Raw genomic sequence first — 23,032 nt, 5'->3', positions numbered from 1 at the left:
GGGCCTATCTAATCATTTGTAGCAGCACTGACACTTTTTTTCGTGGCTGTGTGATTCACTGAGGCATTCTGGGAATACTATATTTATACATTTTTAACGTATCAGCCAACTGATTTATTTTAGAAAAGTAATAGCAAATCTCGCCAAATAAAGCCATTCATTTATGTAGCTGGGCAATGTCATATTCATATATCAATAACAATGACAAGCTCTAGAATTTTTTACTCGATATAGATGAATCTACCAGTCTATCAAACAGACTGCTACAGCAGCCAGTCAGTGCATGTGTATTATAAGTGAAAATAAGTGATTTCTGCGCATCTGCCGTCTCAATGTATGAGGACATCAACACATGAACTTTATCTCCAGAGCTGCTTTGACAGACACTTCACAAGTTTTTCACCATTTCATCTGAGAAAAGCTACCGTCAAATACACACTGAAACTAACGCTGAAAGATCTACACCACAAAAATTTGGTTTAACTTCAAGAAATTATGACAGAAATATTTCACTACTGTATACTAAACTGTACTTCTCAAAGTAATGATAATAATATTTCTAAGGAATATCATAAAACCAAGATATTTCATGTTTAAAATGTATACAGTTGATTTGATTACATTTTAAAAACTTAATAAGGGACTAGGGGTCCCTTATTAAAAACAAAGGTGTAGTTCGACGATGCCTTGATTTTTGCGGATCTTTTATTATGCCGCAGACGATCATGCATATGTGGGGTAACGCTGCACTGTTTTATCATATTAGATACATTTGAGTGTGTTGAAAGTTATGTTATAATGCTACTGTATGTTCGTTTGCTATGAGACACTTGCTGCACACTGCAGTAAGCTTGATCAATATCAGGCATGGTAAAACATGGTACTCACAAGAAAACAAGATTGGAACAATGAGAATAAAAATGATTCGATTTCTGTCGATGAATGTATCCAAACAGTTGATCTTTCTAATAAAACACAATGTATTCATTCATTCATTCATTCAAATAAAAATAAAACCCGAAATCGAGGGTAACGCGGGTATGATGTCATTGATAGATGTACAGACATGGTCCGTGTCCTTGGTTAAATTAGTTTATTTCTCTGGATTTAAACATTCTTGGAAACATTTGGGATAAAGTCAACAAAATATATAACACTGATCTAGTAGTTTTTAGATATTTTCCTCCAAAAATCTTACCTACTGTGACGTTAAAATTATTAACGTTTATATAAGTTTGTATTAAATCATAAAACACAGAATTTAGGGAAAAATAAAAAGGATTTCATAACTTAAAAGGTAGCTACTTTGTGGAGTTTAATTGTGAACAAACAAGTTTACATGTTTGTATTTATTCTCAGGGTCTAACAAATAAGTGGAAAGAATTTCCTTCCCCATTAATGGTAAATTAATATTGTAATACATATATGAAACAAATATTGTGATAATACTTTTGCCCATATCCCCCAGCACTAATTGAGGCAATAAGGTTCTTCAACAATTTAAATGGCATGCCTTCAAGTTGCATTTCTTTTTTTAAATATATAATTCTTTAAACTTATACAGTGCTTATAAAAACTATATAAAAAGTTTACAAAAAATATGTTAATGTCATATATAAAGAAATAAATATATAAAATGTCATGCCTTCATTAAGTTACACTTAATTTATTAAATATATTATTCTCAGTACTTCAACTGTTTGAAATAAGTTAGTTCAGAGACTCTATACTTACAAAGAAACTTCACAGTTGCTAAATTAGGAAATTAAACTAGTTTCACTCGCTCAAACAGTTAAAGCAGCGAGAAAACAGGAAGTTTATGAGTAACTGTGAGAGAAGTTCTCAGTTTGCAAACGTCCTCTTTTGGAACATTCTTACAAAACCTAACAAAGCTTAACACTGTTTGTCCCAAATTGTGTTGAGAAAGAAGCATTTCATTTACTTTGAGAGATGTGTTGAGACTGAGAGAAACAGGAAAAAATGACAACAGCTCTCAATGACTAAACAGAACGGCTGTTCATCTCCTCCCGCCAATTATTATCAGCAGCTACAGATGTATCGCACTAAACAAAAAGCTCCATCTCACGTCACACCTTACATAAACACCTCTGAAGAGTGTCCCAAAGAAGAAGAAAAGACAGCTGAATGCACTTATAATGCAAGATGTTCAGAAAGAAACTGTCTTTTGAAGCTTGTATACATTCAAAGGCAAAATCGCCAGAGTGTTTAACACAGCCAATGGCGTTTGGCAGCTGATGCACATCCCTTATTCTTCAAATGAACTTTAAATATAATCAAATAAGTTGTGGAGCAACATCAGAGAACATTGGTAGCTACTTTAACAAAGTCCAACAACTTATACTTTTCCATAAAATGGAAATTTACAAATTGCCAAAGAAATGTACGAAAAGGCGATGTAAATAGTTTGCATACCAGAACATGCACTTTCACAAGACAAAGAGACACAACAGGAAGCGGTCAAACATGTTAGAATACACACTGTATAAGTGATAGAAAATTTGGCCAAAAAAGTACATTTAAAAGTGCACAATATGTAACCTCACCATGCACAGTGAAAAATACTGTATTAATATATTTAAAAATATGAATAATTACACTAAATGCATCATAACATTATTAAATAACTATTAAATGTTTAGTATTTGTTATAATATTTTTATGGTTATGTTTATTTGACCTGTAAAATATAAAGTGTCCAAAATCCCTAAAAAATATCTTACTTTATGGTCAAAAAACTAAACATTTTATAAACTAAAACTATATATTTTACAGTATACAGTATATTATAAAGAGTATATTGCTGGAACAACATTAAACATTTCAACAAAGTAAGATAATTTAAAAAGTTTACATCAGACTCACAATAAAAAAAGTAGAATATCTACATCGCAGTGTGTAATTGTTACCATTTCTAAAATATTTATATAAAATACATATAAATTAATTATGAAACAAACACATTTTTCCAGATATTTCCTCTCAGTCATAAGCAATTTTACAGCAATAGATGCAAACAAAGCTTATCCGGTAAACTTGTATATTTGATCGAATTTGCATTTGGTTAGTTCTTACCCGTGTGTGGTGCGAGAGCTGTATCTCCACTGAGAGCAAGACAGGAACTCACACATGGGTCACCAGCCAATGTGGCTTACCGCAATGCATTCTGGGCCAGACACTAACGTATGCCCTGGTGTGTCACAGTGCACGACCAAGCAGAGTAGCATGCATGCAAAACGCAGCATTAAGATGTTCAAGTGTGTGTGTGTGTGTTTATGGCTTCAATGTGTGATCACATGATAAAGCACAGACTGAAGGAACTGTGTGTGTGTGTTCAGTGATCGTTCTCTCTATCGCCATGGAAACCTGCTTTTATCTTATTTGCATCTGGGTGTACCAGCCGCAGAGAGAGAGAGAGAGAGAGAGAGAGAGAGAGAGAGAGAGAGAGAGAGAGAGAGAGAGAGAGAGAGAGAGAGAGAGAGCTGTGTCATTTTCACCCAGAAAACACCACTGCCGCCCTCAGAGAATTGAAAAGATTGCCATCAAATCCACACTTGTTTCACACGCTTAAACACTTTCCCTGAGCGTAGAGAAAACCCAACTATAATCCTGGACCTGATCGGAATATCATACTGATATACACGCCCTAAAAGTTAAAGCTTCAAAAAAGAGGAAACAACTCTCCTACACTGCTAAAGATAGCAAAGTACTATGCCATGCACAGGATGAGGCTTATGTTCGCTTTATACAGAAGCCACGAAAAACGATTTGACCGAGAGTCACACTTAAAAGTTTCATATCATCTCATTACAAAACATTAAACGAAGTGGAACATGATTTGAAACCTACTGTGACAAACTTTAAAATAAATGTCATTTGGTTTGATTTTATTTTAAAATGCAAAACAAATGCTTACATTGTTTTAGTATGTGTGAGCATGTACTTGTGTTTGCATGTGAATTGGTGTGCATGCATGCACTCTCTGTGTGTGTGTGTGTGTGTGTGTGTGTGAGGTTACTTGAGGTCTGCAGTTCACTCATGCCAGGTGTGTTATCTCAGAAGTTCCACATGACTGAGCCAATGGTAGAGTTCCTCTTCTAAACTCATTTACCTGGTCCAAAAACACTCACACGTCTCACTAATGCAACCCCTCGGGTGTTATTTACACTAATGACAGTGAGAAAGAGAGAGAGAAACAGATTCAAATCAAGTATATTAATACAAAATAGAAACGACATCCTAATGCTGTTATTATTGTGCCATAGAGAGAAAAAAAAAGCAAAAAAAAGAAGTTTTCAGGTCAGTATGAAACAGCATTCCCAACCCAGTTTTCTTCTATAATCTGACACATTCTAAGTGAAACAGATTATTCAATAAGGAAAACAATATTTGTAGGGCAGGACTTAGTTTAAACCACATAAAACCAAAAAGGGCATTTCATACCAGAGCTAAATGCGAGTTTGCCATAGTTTGAGGAGGGCTTCTTCACTTCTTAATTTTAAACTTGGACATGGTTATCCAATGGTTAAGGTTATGCTAATCAATGTATTTCTGTTATAGCCATGAATTTTATTTCTTCAGTGAAGTGTTGTTATTAATATTAACTAAAACAAATTTTTTTTTTTTGTGGTCACACTTCAGATTAGGGTTAAATTCTTACTATTAACTACGACTTTTGCCTCAATAAACTCCTAATCACTGCTTATTAATAGTTTGTAAGATAGTTGTTAAGTTTATGTATTGGGTACGATTAAGGGATATATATATTGTCATGCAGAATAAGGCATTAATATGTGGTTTATAAGGATAATAAAGCACTAATATTCTAGTAATATGCATGCTAATAAGCAACTAGTTAATATGGGCCCCGGCCCCGTGGTTGAGAACTATTGACATTGGAGAACCTACTGAAAGAGAAACTTAAAAGGATAGTTCACCCAAAAATGAAAATTACCCCATGATTTACTCACCCTCGAGTCATCCTAGGTGTATATGACATTCTCCTTTCAGACAAACACAATCAGAGTTATATTAAAAATGTCCTGGCTAAACCAAGCTTTATAATGGCAGTAAATGTCAGCCAAAAATTTGAAGCCCAAAAAGTGCATCCATCCGTTATAAAAGTGTTCCACATGGCTCCGGGGGTTAATACAGGGCTTCTGAAGCGAAGAGCAAAGAGATGGGTTTTTAAAAGAAAAATATCAAGCTTCCGTCGGAAGACCTCCCATATTCAATTTACAAAAAAGTGCAAATGACACACAACGTTTGAATACGGAAGGCGGTCTTGTGAAAGCTGGATATTCGACAAAGTTTTAAATATGTAATTTTTCTTACAAAAATACATATATTTTGCTTCAGAAGGCCTTTATTAACCCCTCCGGAGCTGTGTGGAATATATTTGGATACATTTTTTGGGCTTCAACTTTTGGGCTTCCATTCACTCCCATTATAAAGCTTGAATTAGACAGAATGTCATATCCACCTAGGATGGCTTGAGGATGAGTAAATCATGGGGAAATTGTACTTTTTGGTTGAGTGCCTATAGTCCCATAAGAGATTCTTTGTAAGTACTTGTTATGGAATATATTCACTTTTTATGTTCAAATGATTCCAATGAACTTCCAAAGAGAAGCGATCTGTGGCAGCAGTACAAAGATGGCTTCCCAAAGAACCATTCGTCTGCAGGTAAAACAGATGGATGGTACTTAAAACCAAACCAATACACTGTTCTGAACCAATGATGTGAAATCAAAAACGCATTAATCTCAAAATAACCATACAGCCAACCATATAAATTATGTACAGCAAAAAATGATTTGTGTGGATAAAAGAGTTTTCTTTGCTGAGCCAAAGGTGCTTATAAGAACCTATAAAGTGATGCAGAGAAAGACAGGAGAAGAGGAATGAAAAACGAGAGCATGGTAAGGAAAGGCACACATGAAGAAATGAACCACAGAGAGTAAGAAAGCGTGCTCAACATACAATGCCTCATTTCAAACCTCTCCGTGCTCACTTCTAACCTGGCACGTCGCTGAATATCAGGACGCCAAGTATCCTTAGCTTGTGAAATACCCATTCCAATAGCTTTCCCAAGCCACCGGTGGACAGGAAGACCTCGTCTAGCCCTCTGAGTAATGGCACACAGACACAGTCTGCGGTCTTACCTGACTCTGAGGCGCTCAGATCCAGTCCCGTATGTCCTCTCTGCTGTCTGCCGACAGGAAGCACATTCAGTCCGTCCCTATTTACAGTCCCCTGGCACTGCAGTACGGCTCACAGCTGGTGCATTCCTGCTCCGCTCTGCCTCAGCTGATGGAGAGAGGAGAGATAGAGGAGAGCAGACACGGCAGGCAGGGTAAGAGGGAAAGGAAAGGAGAGAGTCAGAACGCAGTATGAACACGCTGTACAAATCATCTACTGCGAATGTGAGGTCAGCAGATGCTGATCAGCCAATCAGAGTCTTGATCTATAACAACTTGAGGTAACTGCGTAATGTATTTCTTATTATTTCATCCGTTTAATGCATGAACAGAAGCACTGATTCGAAGCAGAGACATCAGCAGTTATTGACGTCTCGCTGATGATACCTAGAGCGACGACTATCAAGTAACAAGGCCATTTTCTTGTCCTCATGTTGGTTAGACATCAGTCAAATGCAATTAAAATGCAGTTAAAGACCAGATGACTTCATAATTGGAGTTTTATGGTCCATTTAGTCCATGTCTGTGAGTTTTTGAGATCATGGATATGCTAGCGTATGGATGATGGATATGCATTGTCTGTTTGCAACACAGGAATAAATAATATATAAAAATCTGTTATTTTAAATTGTAATAATATATTTTAAAATGTGACAATATAACTTTTTTTCTGTATTTATGATCAAGTAAATGCAGCCTTGGTGAGCATAAGAGGCTTCTTTCAAAAACATTAAAAAAGGTAGTGATCACAAATCTTTGAACAACATAGAGTAAACATTTAGTATAATATGTGCATTTAAAATGAACCATCTTTCACTTTTAGGAGAATGGCCCAATATATTGATGACTCATTTTGCTCAAAGTATGCAAAATTTGACAAATACTTTCTTGTCTTGACTATGATAAATTGCTTTCTTGACCCTCCCATTTATAATTACCACCTAGACTAGTGACTGTAACTAAGAAGCATATCAGGGTTGCCCACATTGTGATATTACATTTGGAATTATTATAATTATAGGATGACAACTCAGATTCTTCTATGAAAAGTCTGAACCAGAAAATATTACTTTCTATAGCAATGCCAAAATAGGTACCTATGAGTAGAGATAATTATGGTCATTTAGCTGTATTAACATTCATAAAGAGTTGAAGATAAAACTTCACAAAACAGTCACAAAATTGGGAGCAATGGTAAATGACAAATGAAAAGCTGTAAAAAAAGAAATAAACATATTCCAGTCCAATAATTTAATAGATTTTTCCCCTTTTATTTCTTTATATAGAAATAAAAGGGGAACAATCTATTAAATCTATTAACCAATAATATATATATATATATATATATATATATATATATATATATATATATATATATATATATATATATATACCAATATAACGATCAGGCATAACATTATATGCCTGTATTTGGCATCAATATGTTAGCAGCAAAACCTTTAAGTCCTGTAATTTGCGAGGTGGGGTTTGCCTCCATTGATCGGACTTGTTTGTCCAGCACATCCCACAGATGCTTGATTGGATTGAGATCTGGGGAATTCGGAGGCCAAGTCAACACCACAAACTCCCGTTGTGCTCCTCAAACCATTCCTGAACCATTTCAGACCATGTACATGGTCTGCAAAAATGCTTAGCTAGGTGGTACCTATACATCAACATGGATGTTGATCTCGCTCAAATCCTTACATTTGCCCATTTTTCCTGCTACTAGCACATCAACTTTGAGGACGTTGAGGCAAACGCCCACTTGCTGACAAATATATCCCACCCTCTAACAGGTGCCGTGATGAAGAGATAATCAGTGTTATTTACTTCACCCCACTTCACATTTATATAAACCAAAGTTCAACATTTTACATAATTTCATATTAAAATGTCATAATTAAAATGACTAATTTAAATTATTTAATACATCAACTCTGAGAAAAAAAAAGGCATTTGGGGGATAAAATGTGTGTTATTTTGACAGGGTTGCCTGCTAAAATTCGCATTCATGGGTCTACATATCACATAATTGACGTTGCTTCACTTCAACCCGCGGACATAGAAAACAACCCTCAGGAAAACCGCAGACTTGGCAACACAATGCAGTTGAGTTCTGTTGAAATTTGACAACTAACGTTATGCGTCTCTCCATTACTCTGATTGGTTGTAGGTCTATCCAATACAATGTTGATAAACAACAATGAATGAATGAAATCCTACCAGTGGCAATAAATAAAACAATTGCATAAAAAGGATGTTTCTTTCCAAATAGTTTTGAGAAATGCGCTAATTATCATAACACACAAAACCTCAAAGCTCCAGATGGCTGTCTGACTCATCTCAGCTGATAGGATGCGTTTGATTATGAATTTAATCCTGTGTAAATAGAAAAAAGGATTAGACTCTGAGGGGGAGAGAAACTGAGTGAGACGCAGAATGAGAGAAAGATAGATACCAGACAAGACTAAGCTGTCTCGAGGATACACATTTTTTCATTCTGACATAATCGTATTGTTCGCGCTCTCTTGCTCCCAGACGATCACTCCTAGCAAGTTAATGAATGGTGCAGTCGTATGTATTACACGTCTGTTAAAGCTGAGCTCGCTTCATTCTTAAAATCTTGACGGTCTCAGCCCATGATGTCATTTTTGCTTGGCCAATAAGATTAAGGACAAACACACTGAACGATAAATACACTGATGGGCTGTTGTGACCGGTGACTGGTCAGAACAATTTAGTGTTCTTCAAATAAATGAGGTCTTTAAATACATAACTATTCATACACTAATAACAAACACATTGCGTTTGATTTTATTTTTTGAGATTTTTGGAAGTGAGAATGTAAATTGAATTGGCCACACAAAGGAGGTTGCGTTGGAATGACAGGAAGAGAAATTTACTGGACTGCCACGCAAAGAAATTCAACACAAGTGATGCATTCTAGGAAAGTAAGTGTTAATCCACCCAAAGTTAATATATACAGAATGACAGAACGATAGATAGAATGATAGACAGAACGATAGAACAAAAGGCAAAAGGATGGGTGGGTGGACGGACGGACGGACAGACAGACAGACAGATAGATAGAGCTGCACGGACCCAATGTACTGTTACACATGCAGTCTTTTTCAGTGTTTTAATGTAAACATACCAAACTCATATCAAACTGTGACCCCAAAACACAGTGAATTCTCTGTGCACCATTACACCTCTAATAGATAGATAGATAGAACAACAGATAGAACAATGGATGAATGGACAGACAGACAAAATGACGAATGGAAGGATAGAAAAAGGGACTTTCTTCCATTTTACCCCAAATGCTTGGCACAAGGCTGCCATCACTGAGTGCCAATCGAATCAACACACGGCAGCCATGCTACATGTTTACAGAAGATAACTTTTTGCTTACAAAAACCCCAGCATGAGGAATAGCCTGCTCGTGCATGTTTAGATTTCCCCTCATGTGTTGCGAACTGCAGATCACCCTTTTCAATCAAAGTAAACAAACAAGGTACAAGGTTACATTATTCATTATATACCAGGGGAGTTGGATTTGTAGCCTAACAACCAAACGATACAACATCACCCGACTAAAATGAGACAGAGAGGGGGGAGGGGGGGGGGTGTGTGTGGGGGGGTGCATTCTCTCAGGCACTGGACATAATTATACCCTTATTGAGCCAATCACATGACAGCGCCTGAAAATAGCAGAGGACCACGCCCAGACCGAGCAACAAACGCCTTCTATTGGGATGTCATTATCTGCTTATAGGATTCACGCGCTAAAATACGAGGGAGAGAAAAGGGAGGGTTAGGAGAAAGAAAAAGGGAAAAACAAACTCCACAGACCTGAGTCATCCACTGAAGGAGGAGACGGAGTAGTAGAAGGAAGGAAGGATGAAGAAAGACAACGAGAGAGCAAAATACTTCTCTTGTTTATTTTAACATTTAAAATTACTATACTTTACTATACACACACAAAAAATGGGCCACGCTCAAAATTGCTGAACACTTTAAGCGCGAACTATTGCTTAGGAAATTAGCTACATTTAAGCAGATGAACTACTCTCAGAAAAACATTAAAGACAGAATTAAGTTTTTGGCATAATATGGGAAGTTGCATGGTGATGATACAGAGCGGTGCTGAGAAATATAACAATAAATGCATCTCTACACAGTGAAGCATTGAGGAAGAGTGTGTTTGTGTGGGGCCTGTTCAGCTGCTGGTATTGGGGGTGCTCTGGAGTACAGTAGGAGAATACTACTGCAGAATAGCTTGCGTCCCACAAATGAAAAGTTGTTATCTAAAGAATGATCAGATATAATGTTTCAACAAGACAATGTTACTGCCCAAATTTCAAAGACAACCAAGAATTGCTTCAAGCTCATGTTTTAGCCAGATTTGAACCCTATAGTGAATATTTTGGTCTCACATTAAATTCAAACAAACTGGGAAATATTTTTCAACTGCTCATGAACTGTTTGAAGCCATTACCACTGAGTGGAAGAACGCTGACTCTTCTTCCTGTAAAAAGCTGTCTGCAAGTTGGAGAAGGCTATGTTCTACGTTATCTACAGTATTTGTGCAATTCTTGCTAATTTCCTGATCAGTGATTTTTTTAATTAAAATGGTTATACACCAATCATGTATGACATTATGACAGGCATCTGTTAGTGGGTGGGATATATTGGTCAGAAAGTGATCATTTTGATGTCACTACTGTAGCTCAAATTGCTCAAGAAGTTAATGCTGGTTCTGACAGAAAGGGGTCAGAATACACAGAGCATCAGTTTGTTGGGTATGGGGCTGCATAGCCGCAGACCAGTCAGGGTTCCCAGCAGTGGAACTGGACCACAGAGCAATGGAAGGTGGCCCGATCTGATGAATCATGTTTTCTATTACATAATGTGAGTAGCCAGGTGCGCGTGCGTTGCCTACCCGGGGAACACATGGCACCAGGATGCACTATGGGAATAAGGCAAATAGGCGGAGGCAGTGTGATGCTTTAGACAATGTTCTGCTGGGAAACCTTGGGTCCTGACATCTGTGTGGATGTCACTTTGACACGTACCACCTACCTTAGCATTGTTGCAGAACATGTACACCCTTTCATGGAAACGGTATACCTTGGCGGCTGTGGCTTCTTTCAGCAGGATAATGTGCCCTGCCACAAAGCAATAAAGGTTCAGGATTGGTTTAAGGACCACGAGTTGTGGTGTTGACTTGGCCTCCAAATTCCCCAGATCTCAATCCAATCAATCATCTGTGGGATGTGCTGGACAAACAAGTAACAAGATTCATGGAGGCACTACCTTGCAGCTTACAGGACTTAAAGGATCTGCTGCTAACATCTTGGTGCCAGATACCACAACACACCTGCAGGGGTCCAATGGAGTCCATGCCTCGACAGGTCAGGGCTGTTTTGGCAGTAAAAGGTGGACCATCACAATTTTAGAATTATATGCACATATATAGTATATCTTTTGTTGTCTATGCAGCCAGATGTATTCTTCTGATCATATTCGTCATGAATTCTTCTGTTTTTGCCTAATAAAAGTGCTGCAATTGAATCATTCTCCTCATTTTCTCAGACCACACCATGATTAAAAAAAAAAAAAAAAAAATATATATATATATATATATTTAAATATATTATAATATATATATTATATGTTTTGTATCTATAAGACAAAACTTAAGTATAATAAAACTTTAGTAATAAATGCAAACCTATAAAATAAATTGTATACACTGTATGTACCGTATATTATATATATATATATATATATATATATATATATATATATATATATATATATATATATATATATATATATATATATATATATATAAATTATTAACTGACATAATATTAATAATATTATGCAATTGTATTATTATACTCATGAATATTTTTAATGTGGTATATTTTGTGGTATAGTGTTGAATTATCTCATTTATATGAAACACATTTACATACAGTGTATATCATTTATTTTATAGGTTCGCATAAATTACTAAAGTTTTATTATATTTAAGTTTTTTCTCATACTTTTTTTTACAAAACCCTAATTAGTGTGATTTTATTTTCTACCAATAAACATTAAATAAATGAAATAGAACAAAATTGTATTATATAATAATAGATAACATGGTTGTACATTTAGCTAAATTATCTGTCAATAAGAATGTAGTTTGAAACCAAATGTTATAGTTATTGATAAATGTATATTTCCCATTAATTAAAGAAAAGCATTTGTTTGCTTAAATTTTCTTAAGATACTAAGGTACAAGGGTTGAATGCCTGAGCTTTATGAATGCAAATGGAATGAGATAATTTAATTGTCTTTCCAAAACACTATTGAAACATCCAAATGATGTTACCTACAAACAGCTTTGCTGATTACAATTGGAGCGATCTAGCAGTTTTATCACATCACTCGCTCTCTGTGTAGAGGGGATGAGAGACGAAAAGAAGTGAAAACAACAGGAAAACAACAGCCCACAAAATAGCTGAGCTAAAGACAGTCATTTGCGTAACCCACACACTGAGACACAGAGGCCTTCATCACACTCTGTCCAAACACTCTGAGGGTTTAATAATGCAGTGACATCACCTGTGTGATCAGATGATGCAATGTGTGAAATTTCTGCTGTTATCATCTATGCCCGAGGGAAATGAGGTCTATACAGATCTTTACAAAAGTCCAGGATAAAGTTACATCTAGATTTAATGCTACAATCCGACAGCCTGATATCATAGTAACACCTTTTACAGTTTCACTAAGACATGTTTCTCTACTTCTAAAAAAATCGAATATCTAAATATTTGATTGATATAAAGAACCCAGATATACCAGATATTCGTGAACCTATATGATCTGCAACATACTATTCAAACCATCACTCAACAACATCATACAGCAAACAGTGCAGGATCAGCCATGTCCTGATCTGATGGGCTGATCATAAAGTGTAATTTTAAAAGAATAAACTGATTAAAATAGATAGGCCTAGCTGTTGTGTTCTCTCAGAGAAGAAAATGTATTTTTATACTGAAATAGTTATTTTTGGCAAATTAATGTGTAAACTGTGGGTGACAAATTACAGTTCCTCCTTAAATAATATGCTTACCTCAAGTCATGTTTTTATTTAGAATTGCTTATATATATAATACAATTTGACAAGCATGCACTGTAGCCCTTAAATGTATTTGGACACTTACTGTAGGTCAAACTTAAAATGCCTGAATATCATTGCACGAGAAAAATAAAAAAACACTTTGTTTTATAACTTCACCCTAAATCATCATATGGTAGTTCTAAAACCAGGGTTCATTTTTCATGCAATTTAAAATTTGGGTTTAGCATAGCATTTCACCTGGGGTTATGAAACCCAGGTCTAGATTGAGCGTTTTTGAGCTAGTGTTCAGTGCTAAAAATAAGTGATGCTATTCTGATACTTTTGATTGGTTCTCTTGTTTAAATTTGCAGCATCCATGTCTGCCAAATTAAATCAATCCCCATTGCCACTGAAAGCTTTAGGCTACAACCTGCCTGAGAATTGCCACCATGGTGAACGATATGGCTTCCAGTGCTAGACACTACTTTTTTTATATGTACAGAGGTGGACAGTATTTATGTATTTTTACTTTCCTAGTCATTTTGTTTTTCAAGTATATGTACTTTATCAGTGTTCTTCTTTGGAAAACTTTTACTGCACAACATTCCAAAACATAATATTGTACTTTTTACAGCAATACATTTCAAATTTAATATAATTTAATACTTAATTACATTAAAAATGCAGTACTGTATACTTTTACTCAAGTAAATGTATTCAAAGTTTTACTTGAGTACAAGAAAGAAGTACTACATTTTTTATGTAATTAGGTATTAAAGGTAAGAAAACAAAACTTTTATTAATGAAATGTAGTGGAGTAAAATGTATGACATTATATATTATGCTTTGGAATGCAGTGAAGTAAAGGTTTTCTAAAGAAAAACACTGATAAAGTAAATACATCAAAATTTACTTAAGTATAAATTACAAATACTTCACAACTCTCTGCCTCTGAATATATATTTAACCTCGATCTCATATACGATATATTATACGATCTCAAAGTAAAAAAGGTGCTAAAGTCTGATTTTGTAGTGGCCATGCTTTAAAATTAAATTTGAATCTTAATTCAAGTGTTAAAGGATTTTGAAAGTCTGAGAGTAATCAGTGTTGAGTACTACTGTAAGCTTAACCCTGCCTGGTTTAAATGATAAATTAAATGATTAACAGTTGAAAACCTTCTTAATAAAGTAATTGAAATACACTACGTATTATATTTTAAATAGGATAAATTGTGATAGTAGCCTTTGAGTTGACCCAAAACTGAAAATTGTCACTACACAACATCATGTCTTTACAAAACTGTAAGACCGTAAGGAACACGAATTAAGATATATTTGATGAAATCGGATAGAGCTCTCTGAATCATCCATAGGAACGTCAGCAACGTCATTGCAAAGCTTTCAAGGCCCAAAGGTAGTAAAGACATCGTTAATATAGTCAATGTGACTCCAGTGGTTCAACCTTACTCTTTTGCGACTAGAAAACTTTTTGTGCACAAAACCTCCTCAAAATAACGACTTTATTCAACAATTTCTTTTAATCTGTATCAGTCTCCTACGCTGTTGAGGTAGTAAATTTATCCCACTGTTGACGTCAAGCCGACCCATACTCAAAAAAAATCTCTCCGAAACTTCTGAGAAACCGGAAGGAGTATTTTGACACAGAAATACTCCATCAAACGTCCAATTTAGTGTTTGAAACTTTGTCTATGTTTAGGATGGGAATCCAAGTCTTTAACAGTGTAAAAAGCTCAGTATGCATGAAACAGCATTTCACCCCCCCTTTAAAATGACAATAATATCATTTGGCGCAATTATTTCTCAGACGATATATCGCAAAACAAAAAGTAGTTATCATGACATGCCTAAACCCAGATTTTAGAAATGTACAGTGTAAATACCCAGGATAGATTGTTAACCCAGGTAAATTATGAGAAATGTAAAACGTGAGGCAAAATGACCCAGGATTACGTTTACCCGGGTTTAGAACGACCCAAGGTAAACCAAGTAGAAAAGCCCTAAGTGCTTATATTTCAATGTTCTATGTAGCTTTATCATTTAAAACATATTTTTGTGAAATGTTTGGCTTGAAAAATGAATGTACTGGATTATCATTTTTTTTTTTTTTTTTTTTTTTTTTTTTTAAGTGTAGCTTTATTGTCCAGATACTTTTTAGAGCATGTAACATATTTTCTGTGATCTCTTATCAAACAGGCCCTGCACCTTTGCTGATCTGGCATATCAAAGAATATATCTTTCCTTTTTTAATTATTCTTGATGCTCATTGTTTTAGTAGACCAACAACTACTGTTCTTTTTGTTTAGTATGCAAACAATTATGCAAAAGTTTAAATGTTATATAATTATTATAGAAATAAAAGATCTCTAGCAATTCTGGTGCAAATCAAATCCACGCTCAAATGAATGCTTGGTTGGGTTTTAGCTGTGTATTCTGTCTGATATTATTGCTTACTTGCAGAATCAAGTCGAGTGATGCACCAGGACGGCCCGTCAGTCACACGGACAGCCTCACTATTGATAAAGCAGACAAATGAACAAGCTTCACAGAAATAAAATCAGGATTCTGTGTTTCTGCAAGGAGAACCATTACACGTGGATCGAAGGCCACAGGCTCAGCAGAAGAGGGATTTGAGAGAGTGAGAATGAGGTGTGGGGGAAAGATGCAGTCCGGTGCGTGACTGCTCTCTCTTTGATTTCGCCTGATGGATGATTGATTATTTGTGGAAAGTGCTGTGGAAATTCACAGATGGTCTTTGAGTTCAAGCAAACTGGGATAGCTGCCTGGATCCCAAATTGCCTTTGTTTCTTATTCCCAGAGCCATGAATTTGACTGCTACTGACAAAATAAAGTAAAATTCAAATAACATTCTCTCTCTCTCTCAACCTATTTATCCAAGTCTCTTTGTAGTACTTTTAAACAACAGCTCATTTTCTTTTTAGGTAATGTGACTACATTTGAAAGTGCCTCTATTATGCTTTTTCGAATTTGTTACATGCATATATAGCTGTATGTGAATGCACAACAACTAAAGTTAAAGATCAAAGTGCACAAAAAAGAAGTTACTGTCTAAAGTAAACACCAAAACGATTCTTACTTTCTGTTACAAATCTACATAACAATGTAAAAAATTCACATAACATCAGCCTATGGTCTTTATTGCCTAGCTGTGAACAATGTCAATTTTGACTGGCCCTAGATGTAGCTGAGGCCTGGAAGAGTCATGTTGTCAACAAGAATGCTGTTTCCAGCCCTGCAAATCCAATTTACATGCACTTCAAAAGGTCTTGCACTGGAATTAATAGGGAAAACAACAACACGTAACACTTTATTTTGATAGTACACTTTAGACATTCTACTAACTATAAGTAACGTTGCAACTACATGTCAACTAACTGTCATTAGAGTATTTGCAGACTGTCTGATTAATATTTACAAAACTTTATTTTGCCGGTTCCCCAACAGACATTCTACTGACTATAAGTAACTTGGCAACTACAATTCAACTTATTCTACTAACCCGAACCCTAACACCTAACCATAACCTACCAGTCTACAAACAGTCTACTAATAGTCTAATGAAAGTTAATTGACATGTAGTTGCAAAGTTACTTATAGTTAGCAAAAGGTTTAGTGGACTATCGAAATAAAGTGTAACCAACGAGACTATTGTAACTGGTAAATTCAGATCATGGTAATGAGTGTTTCCGACACACACTGTAAGCGGCAGACCAATCAGAGTGGCTCTCAGAAAAGAAGGGCTTTAAGAGGGACGTTTGAACATTTTCAGACTCTTTAATAAACGAATAGATGCTGCCATGTACACTATATTGGCAAAGTATTGGGATCCCCCCCCATTTAGGGTTGGGTATCAAGCAAACAACAAGCACAAACAAACTGCAAACTGCGGACATTGCAGCCATTTTTGCTGTGGTGCCTATAGGGAGCAATCAAGGGTTAAGTGCTTTGCTCAAAGGGGGCCTCAGTCATTTCCTGCCAGCAATAAGAATCAAACCCGCAACCAATCTGATTGCCAGTCTGACTCTACAACCATTAGGCCACAACTGCCCCTAATAGGGGCTTTTGGCTATTTTAACACTTTCAGGCATGAATGATCAAATCTCTCTTTGTTGTTGGTTCTTGACTCAAAGAAGCTGACCAGATTGTAAGACAAAATATCTCAATCAATCAAGTAATGTTTTATCAAAATGTTTTTTTCTTTTCTTTCTGCCAACATTATGTAAAACAACAATTTTTACTTATACCAAGAAGTTAAGATAAAATTTGTATTTTATTTTGTGAAAATACATTAAATTAAATTGGATAAATATTAAGTCCTTTCATTGCATGGACATCTGAGACCTTGCTTACAAACATATCTGCCATGCTAGTGCAAATTTGGTGACATTTAAAATGAAAAACACATTACAAATCACATTATAGCACTTAGGAGCATTCGTAAGAAAAGAAATTGCCTTCATACCTTCATTAGCGGCCCATGCTGTTTGCTGCTGACCCCTGCACAGAAACGCTGATGCACTCAAAAGTCCTATATTTAGACTTTATTAGCAATATTAAATTCCACCTCAGATGCTTTTACGACAACGTTTGGAAATAGTTCACAGACACTATTAGTGTCACAGTCATGTGCATAAAACAGATAAATAACTGATTTCTCCAAGGCAGGCCGTAATTGACGAAGTCATTTAAAATGACTCAGAAATCATTATAAAATATGAATTATAAATAAGACGTAATGAATAAATCAGTGAACTGAATATATGTGCACAGACCTTTTCTACTTTTGTTGATGATTTCTTGCATAAATGCACTTTCAGAGGCAAGTTTTTATCTTTATACTGACATCCCAAGTAGCAATGTAAACTGTCAGGATTACTATATGTAAAGTCATAACTGATGTGATAAATAATGCATTGTGAATAAGATCACTACACTACGTCAGCTTACTTTTTCCCATGATGTTAAAGTGAAACAATAACAGAGCTGTGAACAATGACAGCCTGAATGGACTGTCAAGCAATAAATGATATTTCTTTAAGTTGTAGTCTAAGCCTTTGGACAGGTTTATCTTTTGTCCCACCAGTGTTAATCTGGCCTGAGGTGGTAAAACTGACAAAACTGTGTTTTTAAACCGACAAATTGCTCATAACTGTTCATAATCGTCCCCCAAGTCAGTTTTCCTCTTCTTTTTGAGCATTTTATGAAGGAAACTGAGGTGATCTTCCATCCAGAAATGTAAGACTCCAGTGTCATGAGTTACGCAGCAAGCCAAGCACCACGACCAACTCCAAAAATATATGTAGCTGACCAACGTGCATTTGAATATCTAGACATGACCGCATAAAAATCCCCTTCTGCTGACACATTTATCAGACAGTACAGACGCCCATGCAGCCACACCCCATCACTTTCCTGCCTTGTCTTGTCTCTGTTTCATTTGCGTCTTAACTCTTGAGCAACACACAGTTTTTACACCTAGGTGTGTGAGTTTGCCAACATCATCACTCCAAAATGCTTCCTGGAAATGTTTGTTGGGTTCAATGCATGGCAGCACAGCAAGGAGGCCTACAATGATCTACTGAACTGATACAAGTTACTAATACTGATACAAGATGTTTAATTTGAACTCGGTTTCATTTTCGAATGCTGCAGTAAGAAAAAACTTGTCTGAGTGCAAGGAAGTGCCGAGAGAGATGCTCAGTTTTACCTGAAAAAAATCAACTGTTTGTGCATGTGTTGGTGGAGAAACTCTTTTTGCGCCAACACATACCAAAGAAGTAATATATATATTTAATTATATCAAATAGCTACCTAGTATTTAAGGTATCCAACCATTTGGCAACAACACTGCATACTTGTCAGCATATGATAAAACTGCTACACTGCCACCTGCTGGTTGGGATCAGCATTCACAAAACGATACCGGTTTCTCTGTCCTAAAATGCACCTTTGTCTTTAGCATTATACTCGGAAGTAACATCCATGTAGTCAATGCTAAAAGTTTTATTTTACATTGAAAAATAATTTAGCAATCACAAGATTAGCTATTATAAGTGAACTGAATATCATCATGAAGGCCCTGCAAAAATAAATAAATAAATATAAGAATAAATGAAAGAATAAAAAATAAATACAGAAAATAAAGGTGTTAATTAATAAAGTAATACAAAAAGTATTGGTAACACTTTACAAAACTACTTTAGTTAACATGAACTAAGAATGAACAATACTTCCACAGCATTTATTAATCTTAGTTAATTAATTTCAACATTTACTAATACATTATTAAAATCAAATGTTGTATTGTTAACATTAGTTAACGCATTGTGTGAACTAACATAAACAAACAAAGAAGAGCTGGATTTTTATTAACTAACATTAACAAAGATTAATAAATATTGTAACAAATGTATGTTAGTTATTACATTAACTAATGTTAACAAATGAGACCTTATTGTAAAGTGTGACCACATTATTTTAGTAATTAGAAATGAATGTATTTGTTTTATCAAGTCATTTATTCCTTCGTTTATTTTCATTTTGCAGGTTTGTGCCGCTATATATTAAAACATGATCTTTTAAACCCTTAAAGCAACACTTCACCCAAAAATAAATGTGCTGAACACATAGAAGGTATTCGGAGAAACTTGCTAGCAAGTTTTGGTTATGGATTTCTATTGTATGGACAATAAAGTATTTTCTTGTACATTTCACAGAAGAGAGAAAGTCACACAGGTTTGGAATGGCATGACAGTGACTAAATGATGACAGAAATTAATTTTTTTGTTGAACACCACATTTCATTTTAGAAGCATGCCTTTTCTATGTATCTTATCAAGTCTATTTATGCATACCGGTATGTCTTGCATCATTGACTATTCACATGATTTGTATTTGCATATTGCATTATTTATAGACTTGCAATCATGGCACAGAAATACAGAAGTTTTTATTAACTACTATACTAAAGAAATGCATCTAATATTTGTTGCTTAGTGCGTGCACAAAGATCATTATAAACAAGCAAAATAACTTAAAGGATAAAATTTGATGTTTATCTGCTTGTTTCTTCAGTAGAACACAAATTACGATTTTTAACTCCAACCGCTGCTCATATAATCAATATCAATGGGGTCTAATTAAAATTAGACCCCATTGACATGAATTATATGAGTAAAAAATCTTAATTTGTGTTCTACCGAAGAAACAAACACACCTACATCTTGAAAGCCCTGGAGGTAAGGAGATAAACATCAAGTTTTCATTTTTGGGTGAACTATCCCTTTAATTATTTAGACTACTTCTATTAGTTATTGCTATGTGAAGAGAGTCTATAACAAAAAGTGTTGAAACAAATTGCCTACCCTACCTTTAATACAAGCAAGTCTTCAGATTTAGCACTCAAACTGGCACTAAGATAAACGTCATCTTTATTTCCTAAACATCAGTGTAGCATAAGTAACCTAAGATCAGGTGTAGGTTCTTCGTCCCTTGCTTAATACATCTAAGATGATTTGACAGATCCCAGATATTTTAAATCGTGATAACTGATCTCTGGCTAATTTGGTTCTTCAAACGACTAATCTGGATTAAATTGTCTAAGATTACTGCACGTTCTCGTGTTCGCTGAAGAGGGCCGATACATGGATACTCGGAACCACAATCAGCAATGCAGCGATTGGCTGGGGAGAGACAGCAATGTAATGACATCATATAATTAAAAAAGCTACCTGGCAAACACTTGCCTGTGTGTATAGTATTAGTATTATACACAACATTATAATATTATTTTTACATACATTTTTATATTATTGTTATTATTATTTGTATTATTATTGCCCACGTAGTTCAGTAAGGAACTCTTGTCATAAAGTAGCAGTGGCTGAGTATCAACACCGCTTAAAAATATGCAATCTAATCCTGTTTACATTAAATAAGCCTGCTCCCGATCAGGTTTGAATTTATGAACCTGCTGCTATGACACCAAGTCCAGAGGCCTGTTGCTCAGAGTTTCAGAGTAGGTTTAGAGTTAAATCTAGATAAATCCATCCAGAGTTTGCAGCGCATGCACTTGAAAGTGTGACGTGGCAAACAGCCAATCACAGTGTACGTTTGATTCAGCTCTCGCAAGAGAGACGGCACAATTCACTTCTCCTCTGAAGATGAAGAGATTGTATAGAAAATTATCGTGAAATTTAATGCGTTTACAAAGCAGGAATAAACACTGCTGCTGCAGCGAAGGTTTGAGAAGGCAGCAGAAATAATATCTGACTATATCAATTCATTACAAAGAAATATGCCTAATAATTATAGGGTCACAAAGAGCTCAAATGAATACACGTTGTTTAAAAGAATTATGAATGCATGTATTATATTTATATTAATATTAGGATGCTTGTCAATAAATATAACAATTATATGAATATATTATATGAATTAAAAGTAATTATAATTTATATAATATAAATATAATAAATAGTTCTGATTAATAACAAGCAATTTTGTCTCTAGAGTTTTTTTAAACTATAAACTGCTTTAATTTATAATGAGATAAACAGGTAGTGTGGTTTTATTACATCTTTACTTGCAGCTGATTGGTCCAGTTTGGGTTTGCAATGGCTAACCCAGAATAGAACCTGCTCTAGAGCAGGTTAGCCGTGTAGTGTAAGTTACCATGGTGATGAACACTGCTAAAAACCAATACACCTTCTTGAGCCTGAAAAATCTGATTTGCTCAAACTAATCTCGAACTTACATGGGTAGCAAGTGAAACCAGCTTTGTGCAACAGGCCACTGGATGAGCATCCAAGAACCAAACAGTTCAAGACCATGCCAAAACATCAACAATCAAATCAAGTACGCCCAACAGACAGGCAAATTTGGCTACTCTTATCAAGAGAGTACTTGGGATTTTTACTGACGAAAGGATGGTGCTTTCTTACAGTAAAGTGTTCTTATTACTATACTAGGGCATGAAATCCTGTGAAGATCACAGGCTGAACACCCCCTGCTGGCCTCACTAACACCTCACCCAGAAACAACATTTGTAGCTATAATGGGAAACCAGACAAAAACAACAAGGGTATCGCTACAATCAATGTAAATCAACAGGGTTTAAGAAATAGCGTATCGTTTCCCACACATCGACTGAACTATTGAATCCAAAAGGACCCAGAACAAATGTATTTTGTCAGGTATTGTTTAGATTCAGTACTCACAATCCAGCGTCCTACGTCTGTGTCCATGTCCAATCATCAGATGCAGATGGTGTGGGCAGAACCTGCAGGGTGAAGGGTGTTTATTTTACTTAGTAGTATACATTAGAAGTTTGTTTTATATTAATCATATTCTATATAACATTTCTCAAGAATACTGTAACTGTATACAGTTTTCAATGCCTAAATTGTGTTACATGATGATTAAGTTGTCAAAAGTCAAGTCTCAAGTCAAAAGTGTTCTCAAGCTCTGGCACATAACTTAAATTGCATTATCCAAATATCAAACCTAAGAACATATGTGAACATGAATACAGTAACTTTTCTCAAAACTAACCACTATTCTTAGCCAATTTAATGACTGAACTTCTAATAAACACTTATCTTTATTGTACTAACAAATTAGTTATTTAACAAATAATATAT

General features: G+C 35.3%; 1 protein-coding gene across 2 annotated transcripts in view; it reads right to left on the bottom strand.

The window, feature by feature from the left end:
- The window catches only part of mbnl1 (muscleblind-like splicing regulator 1), an 80,117-nt gene extending 57,446 nt beyond the window's left edge, over nt 1-22,671 (bottom strand). The window contains exons 1-2 of one of the 2 annotated variants that reach the window (XM_067452692.1): nt 22,610-22,671; nt 6,183-6,327 (exon numbers count right to left, since the gene is read on the bottom strand). The gene's annotated coding sequence lies outside the window, so the exon portion shown is untranslated. Of the gene's footprint in view, nt 1-3,093; nt 3,245-6,182; nt 6,328-22,609 lie in introns of those variants that run through there. The other variant, XM_067452691.1, reaches the window with a different exon arrangement.
- Nucleotides 22,672-23,032: the final 361 nt, after the last annotated feature.

Source organism: Pseudorasbora parva, chromosome 9 (assembly GCF_024679245.1).
Source record: "Pseudorasbora parva isolate DD20220531a chromosome 9, ASM2467924v1, whole genome shotgun sequence".
Classification (NCBI taxonomy): Eukaryota; Metazoa; Chordata; class Actinopteri; order Cypriniformes; family Gobionidae; genus Pseudorasbora; species Pseudorasbora parva.
Note: the sequence above shows the minus strand (reverse complement) of the source record. Positions and strands in the feature narration are given on the sequence as shown.